This window comes from Saccostrea echinata, unplaced genomic scaffold (assembly GCF_033153115.1).
Source record: "Saccostrea echinata isolate AGI-Se365-2 ecotype Australia unplaced genomic scaffold, CSIRO_AGI_Sech_v1 ptg000037l, whole genome shotgun sequence".
In the NCBI taxonomy this organism is placed as follows: domain Eukaryota; kingdom Metazoa; phylum Mollusca; class Bivalvia; order Ostreida; family Ostreidae; genus Saccostrea; species Saccostrea echinata.
Window position 1 is genome coordinate 419424 of NW_026889786.1, and position 24164 is coordinate 443587.

The 24164-nt window shown below is 31.8% G+C and overlaps 1 long non-coding RNA gene across 1 annotated transcript; it reads right to left on the reverse strand.

The window, feature by feature from the left end:
* Window positions 1–1936: 1936 nt before the first annotated feature.
* On the reverse strand, window positions 1937–4274 carry LOC133200227 (uncharacterized). Its single transcript, XR_009722901.1, has 3 exons — window positions 4183–4274; window positions 3063–3188; window positions 1937–2825 (listed from the first exon to the last, which is right to left on the reverse strand). It is a non-coding gene; the product is annotated as an uncharacterized LOC133200227 (long non-coding RNA).
* Window positions 4275–24164: the final 19890 nt, after the last annotated feature.

The window sequence follows — 24164 nt, forward strand, 5'->3', positions numbered from 1 at the left end:
CTACACTACCTGAGGATGCTTCCATGTAAATATGACCAATCATGGCTTTGCTGTTCTTGAGAAGAAGATTTTTAAAGATTTTTCCTATATATTCCCATGTAAAACTTTGATCGCCCATTGTGGCCCCACCCGACCCCCGGGGGTCATGATTTGAACAAACTTGAATCTACACTACCTGAGGATGCTTCCACATAAGTTTCATATTTTCAAGCACAGTGGTTCTTGAGAAGAAGATTTTTTAATGATGCCATTAATTTTTCACGAATTCTTAATTATCTCCCCTTGGAAGAAGGCGTGGCCCTTCATTTGAACAAACTTGAATCCCCTTTACCCAAGGATAGTCTGTGCCAAGTTTGGTTGAAATTGGCCCAGTAGTTCTGGAGAAGAAGATGAAATTGTGAAAAGTTTACAACGACAACAACGACAACGCCGACGACGACGGACAACAGACAAATTTTGTTCAGAAAAGCTCACATGAGCCTTCGGCCCATGTGAGCTAAAAAAACAAGCAGGACATTCAAAATATGTTACTCATTTCAACTTAAAGTATTTGTCACAATTTATGAAAAGTTCATGGGCAACTGCAAACCAGAGGTACTGTGAGTGAGGTGAAAAATTTATAAACCCCCCCCCCCCCCCGGATTCTTTTTTTAAAACTTATGAAACATGACCTTGAACTTGATAAAATGACATTGGTTAAAGTAATTTCACATCCTCTGGTGATAAGTAATTCTGGACTAAAATATAAACATCCAACGTTTCTCCATTGGAAAACTATACACCTGACATGAATTTTTTCACCTTTCCTGCCAGTGATCTTCAGCTTACTACATTGACCTTGGGTCAAGGTCATGACATACTTTTAGCTCAATTTATGTTTGAATTTTCAACTTCCATAAATTTTCTTTATATTTTTTTATTTTGCCAGTAACCTTCAACTTGCCAGAATGATCTTGGATGGCACATCCTCAAGTCATGATTAATCTTTATGCCAATTATATGTCTTAGATAAGACTGCACAGACAGACAAGGTGATTCCTATATACCCTTACTCCAAAACTTCGTTTGAAGGGGGTGGTACAGTACAAATGTACGCATGAAATTGGCAATATGTAAAAAAAAAAAACCAAACAAAAACAGCTTTTGTGAAGATTTCACACAGCATTTTGTACTATCTTTCTTTAAAATAAATCGACAAATCAACAAATCCAAGCTTTTAATCTGTATCATTCTGACATTGTTTAAAGCAAGTAAAATAAATTTTTAAAATAATGTCATTAATATCACGTAAAACCCCCACACTCCACCCCCACCCTTCATATTCCTCACACACAGAAAGCCAAATCAGTATCACTACACTACAAAGTCTGCATCAGTTTCCAAACACTGAAATCTAAAATACAATTAATTCTCAAATAAAAATATTACTCTCACAGGATTTATCATTTTTGAAGTCTGCAAAAAGCTTCCCTCTGTCTGTCAAAGACAAAATTTTGTTAAAGCATGCATTAGTGTAATGCACATCCATTTGAACTGTTGATAAACTGATACACAGAAAGACAGGTGGACATAGGGAACCCTATATACTGTTTTTTGGGACCTTAAGGTCAAGATCTAGTAAATGAAAAGAGCCTACAGATTTCTCAAACTTGAGAAATAAATTCCTTTTATGATGCTTTATAACTATAGCTCAGTCAAATAAGGTGTATCGGGGCATAATTTGCAAGAAAACAAGATGAAAAACCATCTTGTAAACTGTCATTTTCAATGAAAAATTAAGAAAGCCAGTCACGAATATGGGAGTTTTTTCCATATCAGACGAAAGAAATGTATTCAGATTGCCTACAGTCTCTCAGAAAACGGTAATTTGTATGTTCTTAGCCTCTTCTTTAAAATAATGTAAAATTGAATATAGGCAAATTGAATGACATGAAAATACTTTATTTTCTACACAATTCTATTGGAGCTGTAAAGTACGGGAAAAGGAAAGTTTAAATTGATTATGACGTCATAATGGATCTAGCACCGAAAAGACTGTCTAAAGTCATTTACTAGATCTTGACCTTAAACAACAGATTATTAATACATGCATAATTTTACTTTTTAGTACATGAGAAAATTATACATACAAATTTAAACAAAGTGTTTGTCATATAATTAATAATTAGGTTTGCAGTGGATCATCTGTATTCTGTAAAGCCAGTTGAAAATTGTGAAATATTGTCCCCCACATGTATCATTTTAAGGAAGTTCTTCCTTTCACTTTCCAATTTAAGTTTCATTTTAGGTTCCTGCCAACATCTCATCACATCAGCTTAGTCAATTTCCTTCTCTTTATTCATGTAAATATAAATTCCAAAAACAAAAGAGAATTTTTTAAACTTTTTTTATATATGCCACCTTTACGGTATTCTCTGTAAATCTTGTCTCTGTTTTTTTTTTTTTTTCACTTTTAGAGCCCATCTCATTTCTTTTGTTGGTCAGGCATGTAATGACCTACATTGACATATGCAAGTAACACTGATAATTAGTTAATGAGAATTATGCAGAGTTGAGTTTTTCTGGCAAGGTACAGGATGAAGCTTGATAAGTTCTAAAACAAACTGTAATATGGGCGTTCAGATTTGAAGATGTCCTCATATGTCTTTCTTTAGAATAAACATGTTCCTGTTACATTTGAACTTTGACAGCTCAAACATTGATATCTTGAAGAGAATGGGTACCAGTATGTTGAAGTGGGTTGGAGTTCAGCTTTCACTTTCCTGGTTTTAAACCTAAATGATATGGCATCCCTACTCAAATATGTTTGAGGTGAAATTTTCAACCTGCAACAGTAAATAATACCTGCATTTTCCAATATACACTGATTTCAAGCTAAATTAAATGTTTATGCAATCGCTTTAGAAAGTTGTTTTCTTTGTGCTGATTATAAGAGTTATTCCGTTACTGGACAGGAATTAAATTATATAAAATAAACAAAAGGAATAAGCAAAGTTTAAATTTAGGTAAACTGGAATATTTTGTAACAATTTAATTTATTTTCATATTTTAAGAATGGTCACCTTGTAAAGAAAAAAAGCTGTCCATTTTCTTGCAGAATGCACCATAACTTCTACAGTCATGGCCTATTTGGTCCTGTTTTGGTGTACTGGTCTCATTTTTTCTTTATTCATCTTATTTGGTAAATCCTTTGATAAAAATTAATGAAAATAATTATTTTCCTAGGAACATGATCAAAAGGAAAATTCACATAAGTCATACACAGACATGTTCATGTATGTAGTCATCTTACCAGTAGTGAATATTTGCCAGAGTATCAAATAATTTGTATTGAATTTTATAGAAAAAAAAAACATGGTGAGTGGTTTAAAAAAATTATCATTAATAGCTAGTTATAATTCAGAGATGAATATTTTAAATGTATGTAGTTTTTTTAATTATGTTTTTAATACTAATATATATGTACATATATTTTTTTTACACTGTTTGCTATTTGAAAAGATTATACACAGAATTGAAGTATACATATACAGTACTTCACAGATGAATGAAAAGTCTATATAAACAAAAATAACTCAGTAAATATTTTCAGTGCATTCTTAACCTAAATTGATTATGTCAGTACATGTAGTACATTTTTGGATATATCTAATAAGTTTAAAGATTAAATGATAATGGCCTTTTGAATGGAATTATGACATCAAAACGGACTTGCTGTTTTCCAATTTTCTGCTTATGCATGAACATAGGAAGTTCAAATAGTGTCATTTAATAGGATAAACAATGAGAAAAGCTGACAGAAGTGGAAATATATATTATAAAGATAAATGATTTTCACATAAAATTGTGTCCCAGCACATCACAAAAAGTAAATCTACTTATAATGGCACAAATTTTTATACATTTATATTTTGGGGGAAAAAATCAGTTGTATCAGCAAGGAATATTTATATGCTTCATATACACTTTTTCTCAATGGCATATTTGAAAAAAAAAATATTAATTTATTGGTAAGAAAGTCAAACCGTCAAAAGGTATAGGGCGCTTAATTTGATAAGGAAGGGCTAGGAATCACCACCTACCGGTAAAAAAAACTGTGTAACGTTAGGCAAATAAAATTAAGGAAATATGCATTGGTTAAACTTTGCATTTTTGTGATGATCAGAGTATACATAAATTTACCTTCTGTCTTCATTGTTTTAGATGTCTGGGCTTCTTTTCTTCTTCCAGACTGTAAAACTTTGATGAGGTCTTTCGCCAGAAAATGTTAAATGTTCATACCATGTTTTATTGTTTACTACTACACACCTCCAAACGTTAGAGAGTAGTTCAAGGGAAGTAATTAGGAAGCAGAAATGCTTCAAAATGTAGAAAAAAACTAATCTTTACCTTTGAATTTCTTTTACACCTTTGAATCTCCCACCAATATTTTACATATTTTGATATAATCAAACATCAGCCTTTCATAATTAATTATTATTTGTAATCAGTGTGCCTTTTTTGTTTTAAGTCTCCAAAAACTCCATGAAACTAATCATCTATCTGATATGTTATACTATATAACATGACCATTTACTATTGTGAAATTAAATGAAAACTATAGATATCGTTGCTTTCATCTGTAGTATTAGATATAAATAATTAAAACAAATTAAGTTATCTCTTTTCATTTCTAGATACAATTTTTTCTGATAAGTACATGTTTTTCATAATTAACGACAGTGAGGAATTTTGCATCCCGTTTCTATGGCAACCAAGGGTCTATTTCATAAACCCACTTTAGATTTTACAATTAATGACACAACTGTATAAAATTATTATTAGAAAATCAAAATGTTTTTCTATGCGTGGCCAACCTATTTTGATAATTACAGAGAATTGATATTAAAGTCTATTTAAACAATACATATTATGAGCAGAGCCAACACGGACCTCTGAAAACAGAGGTTGGATCAGGTTCCATGGAGGAGAAAGCATTCCCTGTCGACCGATCACACCTGCCATGTGCTCCTTGTCATGATCGGGTAAACGAAAAAAAAATCGTAGTCAATTCAGTGTGAAAGTAATGGCCTGATATTTTTTTTTTTTTTTTGGAAAAACGTCAGTTAACATTAGACCCAAAGACAGATTGTATTTACTAACAAGGTCATTGTCTCGACAGTAGAAATTGCGCAATGTTGAATCTATTATCACGAGATTGTTGATATCCTTGTATCGTCAACCTATTTTCAAGAGTCTGTCTCGTGTTTAAGAAATTTTACGTACATGTACATAGAAAATGCTCTTCTGTATCGAATTAGCTGGGAGACATAAACGCCATATGCAGGTGATAATGGTATAATGGAAGTTGCCGATTGAAAAAAAAATTGAAGTCATCAAAAAGTTTATCAAAAAGTTTATTTATGAGTTTGCCATCAATGTGTAAAGAAATATTAAAAGATTTAAAAACATATATCTACTTCTTTCAGTATAGACCATCTTAGAACCATTCTAGAGTCTAAACCCTGAATACCATATCATTACAGTAAGTCATTAACGAAAGAAAGAAAATTTTACACGTTTTTTTTAAGTGTTTCACAAAAAAAAGGTGAGTATCAAGTTAGCCCAGTGGATACCCCTTACCAGTGAGTAAATCCACAAATACGAAATAGATCTAACAGCTTTTGTCTCTGTAGAAAGTATCAATTCCATTAGGCCACGGCTCACACAGAAATACTAGATTAAAAGTAGTATTTAAATGTTTGCTCATGGAGTGGTGTAATACTTGGTAGAACAAGTTAAGGAAAATAACTCTGTATTTGTTGATATTATTGCAAAATCTAAACGTGCAAATTATGGATTTTGTTGTTCGAGTAATTGAATATTATATTGAAAATATAACAAAAAATACCGAACAAGTATGAAAAATTCCTTTTTTTTTTTTTTTTTTTTTTTTTTTTTAAGAATTTTAAAATCTTTGATTTTATACAACATACTAGTACTAGCATTAATTGATTCAAAGCATGCAAGGCGCGTAAGGATAAGGACAAAAAGGAATACAGAATCAGGGTTTTTCGCATTTTTATTATATCATATAGTTTTTACATGCAGCAGAAAATCCACAATTTATCATATTGTATTAAAGAACACACAGGAAATATATTTCTCGGATATTATGATAAATATTTTTTTATATAGATATGCTTGAAATAAACGTAGTGGGTAAGTCACAATGAATTACGTCAGACATGCAAAATATATCATTTATAAGAAACAAGTCTCTACAGTATACATGTATGTATCAGTACAAAGCACAGCTAGGTGAAGAGCAGATATATGTATTCTAATTCCGCTAAGTATGTATAATTTTTCGTCTCCAAACTTCTGTGTTTCACTGGTTTATATTCCCAGTATAGCCACTTTTAGCTTTGTAAATAAGAAAGTATTATACATGTAAAAAAATTATTTTTATTTCACTTCATGTAGCAATCTTATTTAAAAAGAAAGAAGGTTAAGGACCGGGGCAATATTTATCACCAATCTGGGACCGGTGCAAAAGAGTTGTGGTCCAATATCTTACAGAATGTCCCATCCTCATTTTTTATTTTCGCTCTTCCCCCTTTTTATTCTTTCATTTTTTTCATTTTATTGTTTATTTCCCCTCTCTTTTCAATTTTGTACTCTGTACTCAATTAAAAATTAGTCTAAAATACGTCTTTGTAAAACTACAAATATATATCATTGTTATATTTGTACCTTGATCTCTAATGAAGAGAACTATTAGACCAATTTCGCCTGCTGTTTAATCCCTGTTCATTACATATACTTCTATGTTTACCAAATAAAATAATTCTTAAGCCAAATCCTCATTTTTGTGTTAAAACAAATGTCCCAGAATCGGCCTTTTAGAGGGGTGGGGTAAATAACCACCCATACTCTTTACTTAAAAAAAATGGAGGATTTTCATTTTTCAACACTTAAGTGAGGAAATTTTAATGTGAGTTTGGATTAGACACTTATACGTATAAATGTTGTATTTAATATAAAATATGAGCCATATTTTCATTCAGTTTAATCTATTATCTGTTTTGACATTTGGAAATGATTCTTTAAATCACTGATTTAGGGAGAAAATGAATTTCTTCGATTTTAAGAAGACGTAAGTTTTCATACAACCCATTAAACATCATTTTAAGGTCAGTCAATTGATTTAGTGAGTTCTATTTATTGACCATAACTTTTGTTGGGTTTTTATTCAATGAAATTTACAAATTTATCATTAATATCTAGACAGTTAAGAAATGCTAAAGGTGGCGGGAGACAGTTTCACACAATCGAGGCCACGTCAAAATTCTTGGGGGAAAGAAAATGGAGAAAATGAAAAAGGAATTAAAAGTTTGATTGGAGAGTTTAAAATACGAGGAATAGTAGACCATGTATTATAGTAAATCCTCTTTCACGAAACACACAGAAATGACTTTAAAAAGAAACTAGAGGTACTGTGAGTACTGAGCTCACAAAATGATACCCTCCGCCTCCCATAGGTTTATAATGGCAAACTCCATGTTTTACTATGGGAGACTCGAAATAAGTGTCCGATCAAAAAGTAAAATAGGAGGTTCAAAATGGCACTATGTAATAAAGATTCTGTGAAAGTCTCATTAAATTTTATTCAGTATTATAGGAGGAGTTGCGGATAAGAGATGGATACCCCTCAATATTATAGAAAGAATGACAGTGTCCATGTTTTCCGTTTCGAAACCCGAAAAAGTAAAATGGGAGGTGCACAGTGGCACTATGTAATAAAAATTCTGAGAAAGTCTTATTAAATTTTATTCAGTGGTATAAGAGGCGTTGCGGATAAGAGACGGGCACCCCTCAACATTATGGAAAGAATGGCCGTGTCTATGTTTTGCTATTGGAAACCCGAAATATGTGTCTGATCAAAAAGTAAAATAGGAGGTGTACAATGGCACTATATAACAAAGATTCTCTGAAAGTTTCATTAAATTTTATTCAGTGGTATAAGAGGATTTGCGGATAAGAGATGTGTACCCCAAATCGTGACTGACAGACCATAGAACTTGATATTCTTGTTTCATCAACTTGTTTGTTAATAACTTACCACATTTTAGAAATTGTAGAGCATGCTCTTCCGTATCGAATCAGCTGAATCAACTACCCACCCAAAATGCAGGTGATAAGGGTATATTGCTGCATAAGTAAGGGAAGTTGAAGATTGAAAAGTTAAAGCCATAACATTTTTTCATAAAGCTTTGATGTTAGATTGCCATAACGTCTTTTTCTAGTAAAATATCCAAATATGAAACAGATGTGTCACACACGTGGTGTCTTTTATTTCAAGCTCACTAAGATATATCGTGTCGACATAGAAAGGAAATAACTATTATAAGATTTTGAATAAATTCTGCTTCAAATGAATACAAAAATAGGTCTGCTAATAATGGGGCGCCATTGGTACCCATGGAAATTCCAACAGATTGTTGGAAGACATAGTCTCCAAAACCCACATAGATATTGTCAATCAGAAACTCAAGCATCTTTCTAATATCAACTTCAGAGTACTTGTGTGTACAATCAGAATGTTTTTCAACAAAATAATTTTGCAAATGACCAATGACGAGGTAAGTTAATACGAGTTCCATTTCTATTTAAAAAAAAAAAAGCCGTTGTCAATGATGTCAAAAGCCTGGACTTTAATTTATCGGCGGGAATGGTTGCATAAAGAGTTGAAAAGTCGTAAGTTTTTATGCTATTGATTTTGGTAAAATTTTGTGATGTATTACCCATCACCATGTTAAGGTCAGTCAATCAATATTGATGAGTTCTCTTCATTGACCATAACTTTTTAATTTTTCAATGAAATACGACAAATTTGATATTGCTTTCCTTGTTTAGCATGTATTTCCTAAAAAAAAAAAATAAGTATTAATTTCCAGAAAATTTGGAAATGTTTGGAAAGGCCATGTCAAAAAGAGAAAAGCGGAATTCGAGGGCTTACAAAAGGTACTAAAGTATTCATGTATGACTATAAAGTATAAAATACAATTATATAAATATTATATTTAGTCCCACAGATACTTGTATATTATATATGTCGATTCATTTGATATGAATATTTTTGTTTCAGTTTCATTGAGAAGGAATGTGAATATCTATTCTATATTGTTCTTCTAGAAAAAAAACAAAAACAAACTCGCCTCCCAATTAAAAAGAAAAAAAAACATGCTTTGAAAAACAAGAAGAGAAAATCAATATTTTGTACTGGTCCCACCCTGGTGATATATATATAGCTTGGCCCCTAAATCGTTGTTTGGGCAGATTGAAACACCTGGGCGATTGTAGATCATGTATTAGTCAATCCTCGTTTATAAAAAGCATAGAAGTCATATAGAAAATAAAAAAATAATGGAATGTCTACATGTATTTTTTTATATATATATAGTGGAAGAAAAAGGTGAGTATCAAGTTAGCCCAGTGGATATCTCGTACCAGTGAGTAAACCCACAGATACGAGATAGATCTAACAGCTTTTGTCTCTGTAGAAAGTGTTTCTTTTTTAATCAATCCCACCAGGCCACGGCTCACCCACGAAAACCTGATTAAAAGTAATATTTAAAGGTCTACTCATGGAGTGGTGCAATATCCGGTGGAAGAGTAAAGGAGAATAACTCCGTATTTGTTTACATCAGGAAAAAATAACAAACAAATTAATAGATGTGTAAAACCTTTCGAAGAATTTCAATAGTATCCTTAGAACTTATTGCAAATCTTGTTGTTTTTAGTAAACTGAAAGCAAGGTTCAAAGACCCGTCCCTCGTAAAGACAGAAATTCATTGATTTTATTTTTATAAAATTATAACTAAAAGTTTTTTTTATAAGTAAAATTACCCTACATAATTTCCATGCAGAAAATGTCCAAAAAGAATCAAAATATACAAGAATTATCTTTTCCAAACATTACATGAACGGATGTAGAGATGTCGGGGGCATCTGGAACCCCCACCCCACCCCCTCTGAAATTTTCAGAAGTATTAAATTTTTATGTAAAAGTAACGAAAAAATGACATTAGACCCCCATTCGCTAGAAAACTCAGACCCCTTTAAATTTTAAGGAAAGTCATATATCAGAAGAAAATCCCCACTAATCAATAAAATAGAATTTTCAGGGTTTGGGCAAGTTGTTTAAATTTTTTTTTTTTTTTTTTTTTTTTTTTTTTTTTTTGCTTTTCAAAAATTCTGAGTCCTGAATGCTGAATGGAAAACCCCCCTCCCCTCCCCCGGTAAAAAAAAAAAACTGGATCAGCCCCTTCACTGTTTTTTGATGTTGATATGATAATACAGTAACACTCGGTTATAACGAAGTCACTGGGACCTGTGAAATTACTTCGCTATATCCGTAATTCGATATATCCGTATAAGAAATTCGTTAAATGTACATAGCAGGGGATCCAAGAAAAATTCGCTATATCCATGAATTCGCTATATCCGTGTTCGTACTAAATTAGTTTTACTGTACATGTACGTTTTATATGAAATGAACATAGTAGGTATACATCAGAATGAACTGCATCGAAACAGAAATACAATGGCAATGTACAATATGTCGAAAACAAGTCGACAGTAATTGATACTACAAAAGAGCTAGCTTAAAATGAGATATAGTTTATTAATTCAACCAGAGATTCAATTAAATTCTTCTTCCTGCCAACATATATCTAATTTTACTCTTTCATATTCCGAAGAAAAATAAAATCAGCTTCTTTTAACTTGGTTTAGTAAACAAACTTTTATCATTATTTAAACAATAAAATGCTTTCTTTGGTTGTTAGTACGGGAATTAATGTCGCAGCTGTTGCAGAAAAAATACATAACCCGCGTAAGCGGGTTATGTAAATTTTTTTCTGCAATAGCTGCGACATTAATTCCCGTACTAATGAACAAAGAAAGTCATTTTATTGTTTATATTTATATCTGAATAAAAAAACATTTAAAGTAAAATTAAACATGTTAAATATTGTATTATAGAAGTGTATGACATTGTACGTATAATTGATGGAACAGCCGTTGCTCAAGAAATCTATACAGGTGGCTTGCTTAGTGTTGTTTACTCACAGATAAACGGCAATGGGTTTCTTAAAAATATAAAGGAAATAATATTCAGTGGATGTAAATATTTTAAAATTATCTCATTTTACAATTACAAAATTCTTAACATATTAGAAAGAAGGTTTCAAATGTTGTTTGGAAAGAATACATGTAATACACTTGAAGAGTTGTAGATCATGTATCAATAAATCATATTGTACTAAGATAAAGAAATAATTTTATAAAGAAAATGATGCAGTAAAGTACGGTTACAGCGAACACGATTATAATGAATTCAAGTGATCCCCTTTAGTTTTTTTTTTTTAATACATTATGGCATCATCAGATAAAACGAATTACGTTGATGACAAACCAAACTTGTTCGCCCCAGGGGCATCGCTATAAACAAAAGACAGTAACGAAATTAATACTTTTTTATATTTTGGAAAAAAGTATGGTGAGTATCAATTTCCCGTACCAGTGAGTAAACCCACAGATACGAGATAGATCTAACAGCTTTAGGCTCTGTAGAAAGTATCAATTCCATTAGGCCACGGCTCACACAGAAATACTATATTAAAAGTAGTACTTAAATGTTTGTTCATGGAGTGGTGCAATACCAGTCTGAGGAAGAGTAAAGGTCGATAACTCCGTATTTATTGAATAAACAAGTATTTTATTTCGTTAGAATAGTAGAACTTTTCTTTTGTTTGAGTATTTTAATGTTATATAGGAACTTTCAAATAAGCATACCCCCCCTTTTTTTTAAATTTTAGAATCCATTATTTCGTAGAACATATAGCAAATCGTGTTCTAGTACATGTAGTCTGAAAGCAAGACCAATTCAATGTTTTTCGACTATAAATTATCGGTATGTTAAACCTTCTTTTCAGGTAAAATTCATAAAGTTGTCCATGAAGAATAATTCCAAAATGTATCATATTAAAGTACATTAAAAATATAATTCACAACATTAAATAAAAAAAGGTTGCTTAAAAAAAGGAGATAGTTTACTATTGCAACTAACATTCAAATAATTTTCTTTCCTGACAACATATTTTTATTCTTTTTTTCTCTTTCATTCCAAATATAACAAATTAGGCGTTTTTATATTATTTTAAAAACAAAAACTCAACAAGTATTGTATTATTATTATTTGATTTCTCTTTAACATTCTAAACATGTCAGAAAGAAAGTGTACAAGCAAATTGTGCCCCCCCCCCCCCCGCTTTCGGTGTTTTAGTGGTTGCATGGGTCGTAATTATTTATGGCATATTGTAAATTTCTTGTTTGTGTGTCCTTCAAATTTCTACATCAAGGTCATGAAGTCAAAAATGATATACCTTTCTGAAATGTGTTGTCATAGGTCATGTACATGTAAAATATGAAAGCAATATCTTCTCTTATTCAAAAAATCTTACCAATGTAAAAATATGAAAAAAGACTAAGGTGAAACATATAGGTCAGGGTCACGAGGTCAAAAACCAGAGTACAAACAGAAAGGTCTTGAAACGGGTAATGCTTGTGTCAAATAATACTCTTTCCTCTGTCATTCAAAAGTTGTCACCAATTATGTTAATTTTTTTTAAATTTAGGTCAAACCTAAAGGTCAAGGTGTCAAATATCATAGCACATTCTGAAACTTATTGTCACAAGTAATGCACTCGTCAAATATAAATACCCTATCTTCTGTCATTCATATGTTACGTGTATCACCAATGTTAATTTTTTTTTATATTTGTTCAAACCTCAAGATCAAGGTCAGGAGTCATCGCACTGTGGGACGTGGAGACCGATCCTTCTGATGAGACCGTATAAACCGAGGTCACCTGTCTCAGCAGATGCTGGCACGAAAAAAGATCCCTCATTGCTCAATGGCTCTGAGTGCCAAGTATAGGTCAAAATTAGCAGCTCTCCACCGGCAAGCGGTGGCGTCTCCATATGAGTGAAAAAAATCTCGAGAGGGACGTTAAACAACAAACAAACAATTCTTTTGAAAAGTAGATCAAACTTCAAGGTTATGGTCAAGCGGTAAAAATTCATAGTATATTTGCAAAGGTCTTGTCACAGGTAATGTGCTACTTGTGAAATATGAAAGCCCTATCTCTTCCCATTCAAAAGTTATGACCAAGGTTAAAGTTTTTGTGACAGACAGACTGACAGCTAGTCAGACTGATAGACGAATGGGATTTAATGTCCCTTCGCTTTCGCGATAGCGGGGGACAAAAAAAAATATACGTACGACAGTAAGAAATAAAGAAACCTTTTACATGTATGTTTTAATATTTTAGAAGAAAAAGGTGAGTATCAAGTTAGCCCAGTGGATATCCCGTACCAGTGAGTAAACCCACAGATACGAGATAGATCTAACAGCTTTTGTCTCTGTAGAAAGTGTTTAATCTTTTAAATCAAACCCACCAAGCCACGGCTCACCCACAAGTGCTACATTAAAAGTAGTATTTTAAAGTCTTCTGATGGAGTGGTGCAATACCCGGTAGAAGGAAAACACTGGTAAAGGACAATAACTCTGAATATGTTGACATATATGAAATTTTTTAGACATAAAGATTCATTATCTTTCGTCATCATCTTAGATCTTTATATGTATACGAGTATTTGCATATTACCGGTACTTAAAAAAATTGCTGAAAGGTTATTTATTAGGAAGAGACACAAGCTGGTTCCTACTTGCTTGTCCTTCTGTAATTTCTATATGAATACCCTGGGGTAATCCTAAATATCTATAGCAAATAACTTTTCTTAGAAAAGATTTTTTTTTTGATAAAAAACATGTAGGAAAAAAATACACTAATTCAAAAAATTATTTTGAAGCAATATTCTGGTCATTGCGTAAATCCAGAGGAAAATTTTAACAAATATCTCAATTTAGATATGTTACAGTCTTCTTTGATTTTGCTGTTCAATGTATTTTCCAATCATTTTATTTAAATTATTTCCTTCTCATTTTTTAGAAGCTTGAATACTTATTTAGTTTATTATGACAAACACACGCAACAGAAACACTTCAGAATTCGCCGAAAAGTATTTTTCCAGTAATTATGTAATGTACTTCTATAGCAAATGGTGAATAATGAATCGAGCATTTGAAAACCAGTACACGATGTATTCCTTTTTTTCTCATGGTTTTATTTTATTATTACCTTTTGTTAGCTGTGGAACAACCTTAAGTGTTTGTTTTTTCTAATATTTGAGATTCAATTGAAACCTGCCTATGTAAATCTCCTTCAAACAATTTGTACAATTGGCGAAATGATCATTTACACCAAGTCAAGTGGATGGTGCAAACTTTTAAAGAAATTCTTAAGAAATTCTGTGCAGTTTTATTATTTCACACGAAAACCGGAAGAAGGTACTTAGATATTCAACTATTAAAATCAGTGACCTGAATAACAATGTTAAAGACCATTATCTTGAATTTTTAAAGAAAATCTGTATTTTTGAAAACGCACCCTTTTCTGTTTTATTTACAGTTTTTAAAATCAAGCTTTTAACGTAAACTTTTAACATAAATGGTATATTTCATCTAATTTTTGTTACCCTACACTCGATATAAATGTTGTGTATATGTATTCAGGTAACACCTTACAAGAAAAAACAAAATACGGGGTATGCTTCTATCCTCTCTGCCACACTCCATTTCGCCATATGCAACATAGAGGAACTAATTTTGCACATCGGCAAATGCTTCACACTAAGCAAGAATATAACAATTTTTTCAAAGACTTAATTTTCCTTTAATATATTGTTGATTTCAAGTAGTGATTCAACGCCTACCTTCTACGTGCAGCCTTAAGAGCCCAAATGTTCTACTTTCTACATCCCTAACAGACCAAAATTATTTGTTATAATTAAAACGTTTGAATATATTGTGAAATTGTTAAAAAATTCTCAGCTTACACTAGACTGTTATAGATAAGTTTAACTTATTAAAGTTTATTCTTTTTTTTTAATGTAACATATTCTTTTTTATAGCTTTAACAAACCAACCCATGATAAACTAGAAGTTTTATCTTCTATAGCCCTAATAAACCATGTGGTCTACGCTCTTCTTTAATTTGTCGCCCGTGTCATATTATAATTTTTGAATTTACCGGGTGGTAGTAAATACAGGTATTTTTTGTATTCACTACCACCCGGTAAATTCAAAAATTACAATATGACAGCCCGTGTGGCGCACATCGTTTCATTATAGAGTGGCGGAGTAGGGAGTTTTGTGTCGCAATAGGTGATGGCAGGAAAAAGATCCTAACTGCACAAATACCGGGTACAATTCCACCAGCAATTGGTGGCGTCCAAACATTCAGTGAAAAAATCTACAAGGGGCGTAAAGGAAATAAACAACCAAATCTACACCCCGAGAAAACCAAATGTTCTATCTCCCATAGCTTTAATAAACCAGAATTTCTAACTTTTTAAGGTGCAAATCAATACAAAGTGCTACGTTCTATATAGCTCTAAAAACTTACTTTTTCAGCTATAGCTTGATTTTTGTGTCATGCGGGACTAACATAGTACGTTTTCAAGTTCTCAGTTCTCTAAAAGTGATAGTCATAATATTTTACTTTTCATTAGCTTCACATTGACTATAATATATATTGGACAATTCTATAAGATTAAGATTCAGATAAGTGAATATATAATATTTATTGAACATAAATAATGCGCTTTCTCTGTACAAATTCCTTTGTACCTTTTTAAATTTGTATGAACTTGTTTAGTGTACTCTTTATAGGTAATGTTTTTCAAACGTTTATTTATGTCTTCTAAATCTTCCATATTTCACTAGCATAGTAATCAAAACTTTTCAAAGAGTGCTAAGCCTTTTAAGGTAGCATAAGATGACGCGGTGTCTACAGCCAAGGGAGAAACATACCACCGAGTTTAAGGGATTTAAGAGGCTGGATTACTATTGATAAAGAAAAAGAAGATTCTCCAGTCTTCTATGATACTGAGGTTATCAAGTAAGAAATGTGGAAAATTATCTAGGATTGCAAGATCTGACTTTTATTAAGTTTATATACAGTTATAAACAAGCAAACCCTTCGTAAATAGAAGATAGCAATTTGATATTTTGATACAAGTAAACAATATCACCCTTCCTAATGGTATTCTACTCGAAGTTTCAAACCAATAACATGGTGACAAACAAATCTAATGATTCGGTAAATAATCAGTTCTGTTCAGTTTATCTGTATTTCTGGGGTAAGTCTGCACTCAATGACTGTCGATCCCGTCTACAACTCAGATACAAAATAGTAAATATAACTAAATCTTAAATATCTTAAACATTATAAGCAATAATACGAATACATATTTATCCTTTCTTGTACTATATGTCCCATTTGACTCTCTATAGATTAAGTTTTAATTGTATCTATATTTTGAAATGCTACGTATACATAGTCTGTATTTCTAAGCTAGAGGTACTGTAAGCATTGAGCTCATAAAATGACCCCCAGCTCCCATATGAGGATAGTGGGAAAGTGCATTTTTGCTATGGGAAACCCCAAATATCTGTCTGATCAGTGCATAAAAGAGGAGTTAAACAATTGCAATATATAATAAAGATTTTGTAAAAGTCTCATCAATTTTTATCCGGTGGTATAGGAGGATTTGGGGATAAGAGATGAGTACCTCTAATGTTACAGAAAGAATGACAGTGTCCATGTTTTGCCATGGGAAATCCCAAATATGTGTCGAATGGAAACGAAAAATAGGAAGTGCACATGTAACAAAGATTCTCTCAATCTAATTACAATTAGCGGATTTGGAACATCTAATTTTAATTAGATTGAGATTCTCTGAAAGTCTCATTAAATTTTATCCAGTGGTATAGGAGGAGTTGCGGATGAGAGATGGGCAACCCCAAGTGTTACGGATGGGTACCCCCCTCACTATATACATGTACCCCCGCTTTTTAAGCGGAGGTATAATAATTAAGTTACTATTCCTTTTTTATTCAGATAAAATCAGCACATTCTCGGGTGATCAAGATTTTAAAAACGCATTTTCCAGTCATGTCCTTAGTGACATATCCTTTCCTACTACATACTGAGGTTGTATTCTCTTCGTTTAATCACAGGCGCCTGAAGTGTGGAACGAAAGCCCCCCCCCCCCCCAATTGAAAAAAAAAATGAAAGAGCTTATAATTTTACAAAAATATATAATTCCCCAGTCAATCGTCAATCATATATCGTTGTATTTTTAGTCTACCGTACAAGGTCATTCTCTAAACGTAAGAAAAAGTACAATCTGCTTGCATAGAACGACATAAGGATGTTATTGACGGGGAAATTTTATATTTTTAAGAAATTATAAGCTCTTACATTTTTTTAATTAAAAGGGGGCTATCGATCCAAATTTCAGGCGCCTGTGGTTTTATTTATTAGATATTAGCAAACTGTAGATACGACAGTAGATTATGTAGCAAATAATCAGAGCCCCCTTCCTCCCTCATCGAAACAGCCCCCCCCCCTCTCGTTCCTGACAAAAAATAATAATCGTAATGCAAATTTACAGAAATAACAAACTTAAAAATATCTCATATCTATTAGATAGTGCACATAATGTTTTATTATTTATTGCAGTGATTTGTTACACCTCAGAGATAACATTTTAACATTGATTATTTTGAACGACAAACACGGGAGACTTTAGTGCACACACCCGTTCCCTTTCGTAATCTTTGTTTCGTAATTGTTATCCTGGACGATTATGTATGGACTGTCTCTGTTTATTTTCAGATATCTGTATATACGTACATGTATATGTTGATAATGAAAATGTTTCGATCTATTTTTTTTTCAAATTATCACAGAGGATTACGTTTGAAAAATTTTGTCAGTTATACACCGCGTGCACTGCCAGCTTAAAATATCGAACTACAAGCAGGTTTAAAAAGTTAAGTCTCTTAAGAATTCTTTTAAAAATCTAATATTCAGGCGATCTGAGACAACGAGAACTGAATGAAAGAAATAAGAAAATGTAAAAGAAGCGTGTTTACGTAAATTTACATATACATTTTCTTAGTAGGTCCATGAAACACATACAAAAAATGAACTCCACCACTGACAGTGTACTGGGATAAATCACAAACAAAAGAATAAGACTTCAGCACAGACCAAGACACAGAAATCTGATGTTTTGAATTATGAAAATTAATAAATGGGTAAGGTGGTCGGAGTGTCTTCTCTGGATAATTTAAAATTGTTTAAAACTATCCTGAAGGGGTGGGTTGATTTTGTATTTATTATTAACATTAAAAAAAAAAATAAATCCAGCTTGATGCTGTCATAAGACAATATTGTAGTTGTCTTTGCCTCTAAAAACTAGTATACTTTCCTTTGCACAAGGGTAACGAGCGAACCCCGAGTCTTGTTTTTCTTTAAAAGAATGAACATGTCTTACAGATTCATTTCTAAAACCTTACTGTTCATAAACAGGACATCTCCAATCATCGTCCAAAAGATGAGATAGCTACTTCTAAAATGAATTAAGAGGGTATCTGAGAGAAAGTGGTTTTGTAGAAAAATATCCGTGTTTTTTGTCCCCTACTTAGTCATCCTTTGGAAATGAAAATTTTAAAACCATTTTGCACATCTAAGGAACACCACAAATTATTTTTCAAAAATGATTGCGGGTTCGCTTGAAATATTTGGGAGTTCTTGGAAAAAAGTTTTTTGTAGGAAAAGGAAAACGTTTTTGTCCCCTAAAATGCAGGCCTCCTGGATGAAAATGATAATTTTGAACCCCCCGTGCACATCTACAGGACACCACCACGATGTAAATGAAAAATTCCGAAATCTGATTGCACATCTACAAGACACCGCCAATCATATTCCAAAAGGTGATTGGGCTACTGCAAAAAATGTCAGAATAGTTATGGGAACCCGGTTTTTTTTAGAAAAACGTCTCTTTTCGACCCCAAATTGACCCCGGGATGAAAGTGAAAATTTCAAAACATGAATATCTATAGAGCATCTGAATCATATTTTAAAAGATGATTTGGCTACTGCATAAAGTGTGAGAGGTACATGTATTTTGAGAACCAGGGGGTCATAACATAAAGCTTACTAAGTTTTTGACTTATGTAGGGTCAAAAGTATGACTTAGGCGCAATCCTAGGACCTGCCTAAGTACTGCTTATATCTTATGCCGTAACATAAAAGAACTAAGCGAGGTCTTCGCTAAGTCAAACTTATGTTCACAATATTTCCTATGAATCACCCTAGTTTGGTGTATTTTTTGTGTTCTCTACCAATAAGTTCAGCATCATTTCATCTTATCAAAGATATATAAAAAAAAAACATGGACAATCAGTACTCACATGCCCCTTTTCTTATCTATGACGTCATATTGTCACCTTATTATCTAGAGCAATTACGTATACCGACCTCTTTTTTTTGTTTATTTTAGGGTACTAGGTATCTTTAAATACATATTGATAACAAAAATGTGTCATTCTTAATTTAGCTAAATCTTATTTGTACTTGTCAGTATTCAATACTTCACCGAACTTCTAAATTTGATTCTTTGATACTAATTTGATAGTTAGTACTACAAAATCTATTTTAGAGAGGTAGTCTAGGCACAATAAAGAATCACATTGTCGAAACAAGGCACCGGTCTACAGAAAATGTACCAAAAAAAGTACACAATTTATCAGGTCAGTCTTTTGTGTTAATGTCCCAAGTATCAAACTTCGTTGACATCTATATAGCTGCCAATGATTCGATTCAAGGTACTTACTTATGCACGAAATAATTTTCTGTCAAATAATGGTTCACATTAGAAGTACTTTGTTCATATATCATTTAGGAACAGGAGTGCTCTGAGTTTATTATCCTCAGAAAGCATAAAGACTAGATTACCACTAGGAGCAAAAATGGACAAATTATCCACCACATAAAGTTTTTTTTCTGTTAAGTTATATTACCTTTATGTTCAAGTTCAAGTTCTTTATTGACTTCGAGCTTTACAGCTCATCAGTGCAATTATATACAAACATGACTGTACAAGTGGGTTTACAGGAGAATGTCGTGATAATTATGTACATATGAGATTTAAAATACTTAATTTAACATGTCTTCTCTACTTTTTAAGCCAAAGTAGATAAATTTACCTAAATTGCATAATTCTTTCACATTTTCAACATTAAAAAGTTGCAACAATTTAAACATTGAAGGTTTTTCCCAGTGATAAGACTTTATATATTTTTTTACGAAGGATTTCATAAGCAGAACAGATTAAAATAAAGTGATATTCATCCTCAACATAATTTGAGCACAAAAAACAATGTCTATAGTGTCTTTCTGTATTACTATATCGACCTGTTTCAATTGCCAATTGGTGTGATGACAATCTCAATTTAGAAATGCATTTTTGATATTTTATTGGTATGGGTTTCCGTAAGTAAAATTGTGAATTATGATTTGCAATTAAATATCTGTAAAGAAATGAACATTTTCTACAACTATCTATTTGAGAAAGAATATTCTGTCTTGCTTGATCATAAATTCTTTGCTTTATGATGGGAAGGTCTACACATTCAACTTTTTGTTTTTCCCACAATTCAAACATACCTAAATTACATAAAATACTTTAAACATTGGACAACCAGTTTTTTGAATTATGCATTTCTACACACTCATGTAAAACATTGTAACAATGTTGAATGATACAATTTTTTTGGTCAAGAACTTTCTTCCAAAACTTGATTATATTATACATTCTTTGATAAAGCAGAGGATATCATCCTAATTCAGAATATATAGGTACGTTACATGTTGTCCTTTTAACTCCTAAAATATGTCTACATATGGTTACATGATCAGGATGAATATAAAGTCGGTTGTTACACTCCTATTTATACCAATCACAGAATGACACTTATAAGTGCCACGACAGAAAGAATCGTGAAAACTCATTACCCTGCCTTTCAAGTTACATCAAATTATACCTCAGTTATTGGACAATTACGGCAACGTAGTTCTTCAGATTCTTGAGTAACACCTATGAGTTACCCACTAGAATACATCTGTAATTTTTGCTGAAGTTTAAAGTTCGAATCAAGTGGATTTATGTACTTTAATTTAAAAAAATAATAATAATAAGGTATGATGAGGCTATTTTTTTTTGTTTATGTGCTTTCAGTAATAAATTCTGTTTTACTCATTTTTTTTTTCGTCATAAACTGTGAATTACATTTCTTTTGGATAAATTCGCGGACCAGAACGTTAAATTTATCGATAATTCTGTATCTAGGTGATAATTAATCGAACGAGATTCCAGTAGGCTTTTGTCTGATTCTCCGTCAGAGTGATCAATTCTGAATAATATCAACGGTATAAGGCACTTTAAAAGACATTCTGGTAAGAACTTCTAAAACGCATATATTTTTTGCAGCACTGACTTTAGGGGGGGGGGGGGGTACCTGTGCATGAAAGATAATATAAAATTAGTTGGTGGTGTAATAGTTGGGTTTTGAAAAGATAGTAAACAAATTGGTAGCATTAAAATCGTGATATTTAAGCTTTCATAGCTTCTTACAATGACTTTAACCAACAATAAAGAGTTCAAAATTAGTGTCATATACGTCAGGCCAGGAGGATAAATCCATGTGAAAGACCACCGTGCAAAAAAGCTCTAGAATGTGTAATATTGACACATTTTACAAATAGAATAACTTCCATAATCTGATCAGAGTACTTATTTTAGAGGTAAATATCTGTGATTGTCAACCTCTGATTATATGACATCAAACGTGTTCAAACAATTGATTACTGCCATGTTTTAATAGAATGTTTTTAAAACATTCATTCTTTTACCTTTTGCGTAATTTTAATACTACTCGGTAGATTAGCCGCTTATTAGATTGAAGCGTTAGAAAAAGTCTCTGTGTTTGCCCCCCCCCCCCCTCTCTCTCTTTAAATGGATCACAATCTAAATTTCCACAAGTGATTTAAAAATAAAAGTCTATCGGCTGGATTAACAATAAACAAGTAAAACATCGGGCATGTTTGATATTATTCCCAAAATAAATACATACATGTAAATTCAATATCTATCACTATACCTTGGTTTAAAATGAAAGGTTTTTTTTTGTTTTTGTTTGTTTGTTTCTTTGTTGGTTTTTTTTTTTTTTGAAAAGCAAATTATTGCTTCTTGATTTAGTCCGGGTTTGTCGAAAAAGATATTGCGATATTTCAAAAGCTTTTGACAAAGTTAATTTGGCATAAAGGTTTTATTTTTAAATTAGAGTCAAATGAGATCCAAGGTACCTTATTAAAATCGATTAAGAATTATCTACACTGTATATGATAGAGTTCACAGAGTACATTTTTATGGATTCTGTTTGAATTTTAAACCTGCAGGTGTTCCACAAGGTTCTGTTCTAGGTTCTTTCCTATTCATCCTTTATATTAAGAATACGAGATAATTTAGCTCACAATATAAGGCTGTTTGTTGATGATACATCCCTGTTTATAATTGTAGATAACGATGTTAATGCAGCTGTCATTTCCTTACAGCTAACTTAGATAATTGATAAATGGGCTTTCATGAAATGCTTTGTATTTAGATTTAGGTTGGTAAGAGAAGGGAAAAACAAAACTTTTATTATTCTAAAATAGTAAACGGCATAGCTCCTCTTTATCTGCAAGAAAAGGACCCACCTTTTATGCCCTCAAAGCATGGTAACAGTCTTTGAAATATTCATTTTAAAGTTGTAATACCAAGGTCAACTGACAAGAACAGTCTTATAGTTCTAAAGTATTCTGCCTTCTTCTATTCAGTTATGGAATAACCTATCATTAAAAACAAAACGTATTGATTTCTTTTTCATCTTTCAAAAAAGTACTTAAAATCTTTTGTCATTTAGAAAGAATGAAAAGTGTCAAAATTTTAATTACGGTAATCACAAGGAAATTACAATACAATGAATACATTGAAATCTTGTAGAAGACTTATATGGTTATGGATCCTGATGGTCATTCCAATTATGTAAAGAGTACGGCGTACATAAAACCTTGCATTATTATACTTTGTTGTTATTCAAAGAATTTATTATTCTTATTTTATTATTCTTATTCTAAAATATAGCATTCCTATTCGATAAAATGTGATTCGTATTCGATAAGCTGTTATTCCTATTCGAAAAATTTGAGACTCCTATTCGATAATTTGTCATTTCTTATCGATAAATTATTATTCCTTATTCCAAAATATAACATCCATATTCGAAAACATGTTTCCTATTCAATAACATGTCATTCATATTCGAAAACATGTGATTCCTATTCGATATTTTGTCATTCCTTTTCGATAATTTTGTCATTTTATCGAATACGAATTATGTTTTTGAATAGGAATAACAACTTATCGAATAGGAATGATAAATTATCGAATAGAATAACATTTTTTTCGCATAAGAATAACAACTTATCAAATAGGAATCACATTTTATCGTATAGGAATGATATATTTTAGAATAATAACAACAATATTTTTGAATAGGAATAACAAAACGGTATAATAATGCAACGTTTTACACGCCATAAAAGAGTCTTTACACAATGAAATTAAAAAGTCTGTCGTATGCCATTAGGTCCGAGTTATGATGTCTTCGGGGGTCGGAACATGCTTCCCATGAATTTTTTTCGAAAAATAAGGCAAATACGTGTATTCTTAGAGTTAGATGAGGCAACATTTAAAACTTTTAATACAGGATTTTCAGGTGAAAAGGTTAAAATTATAACAATCTGATTAAAATCAGCTGTTCTGATACGCTACCGCTAACGAACGTTCGTAAGCGGTAGCGTATCAGAACAGCTGATTTTAATCAGATTGAAAATTATCAGTAACATGTACCAAGTGATTTTTTTTTTTTGGGGGGGGGGGGGGTTAAAAAATAAACGTATAGCATTTTTTATGGACGACGAACACAGAATTTAATACAATGTATATATTTTCGTGATTTTAATAAACTATAAACTGCCAATCGATTTTGATAAAGCATGGGGTAAAGTTTGTCTAATAAGCATAGAACAATTTTGCAA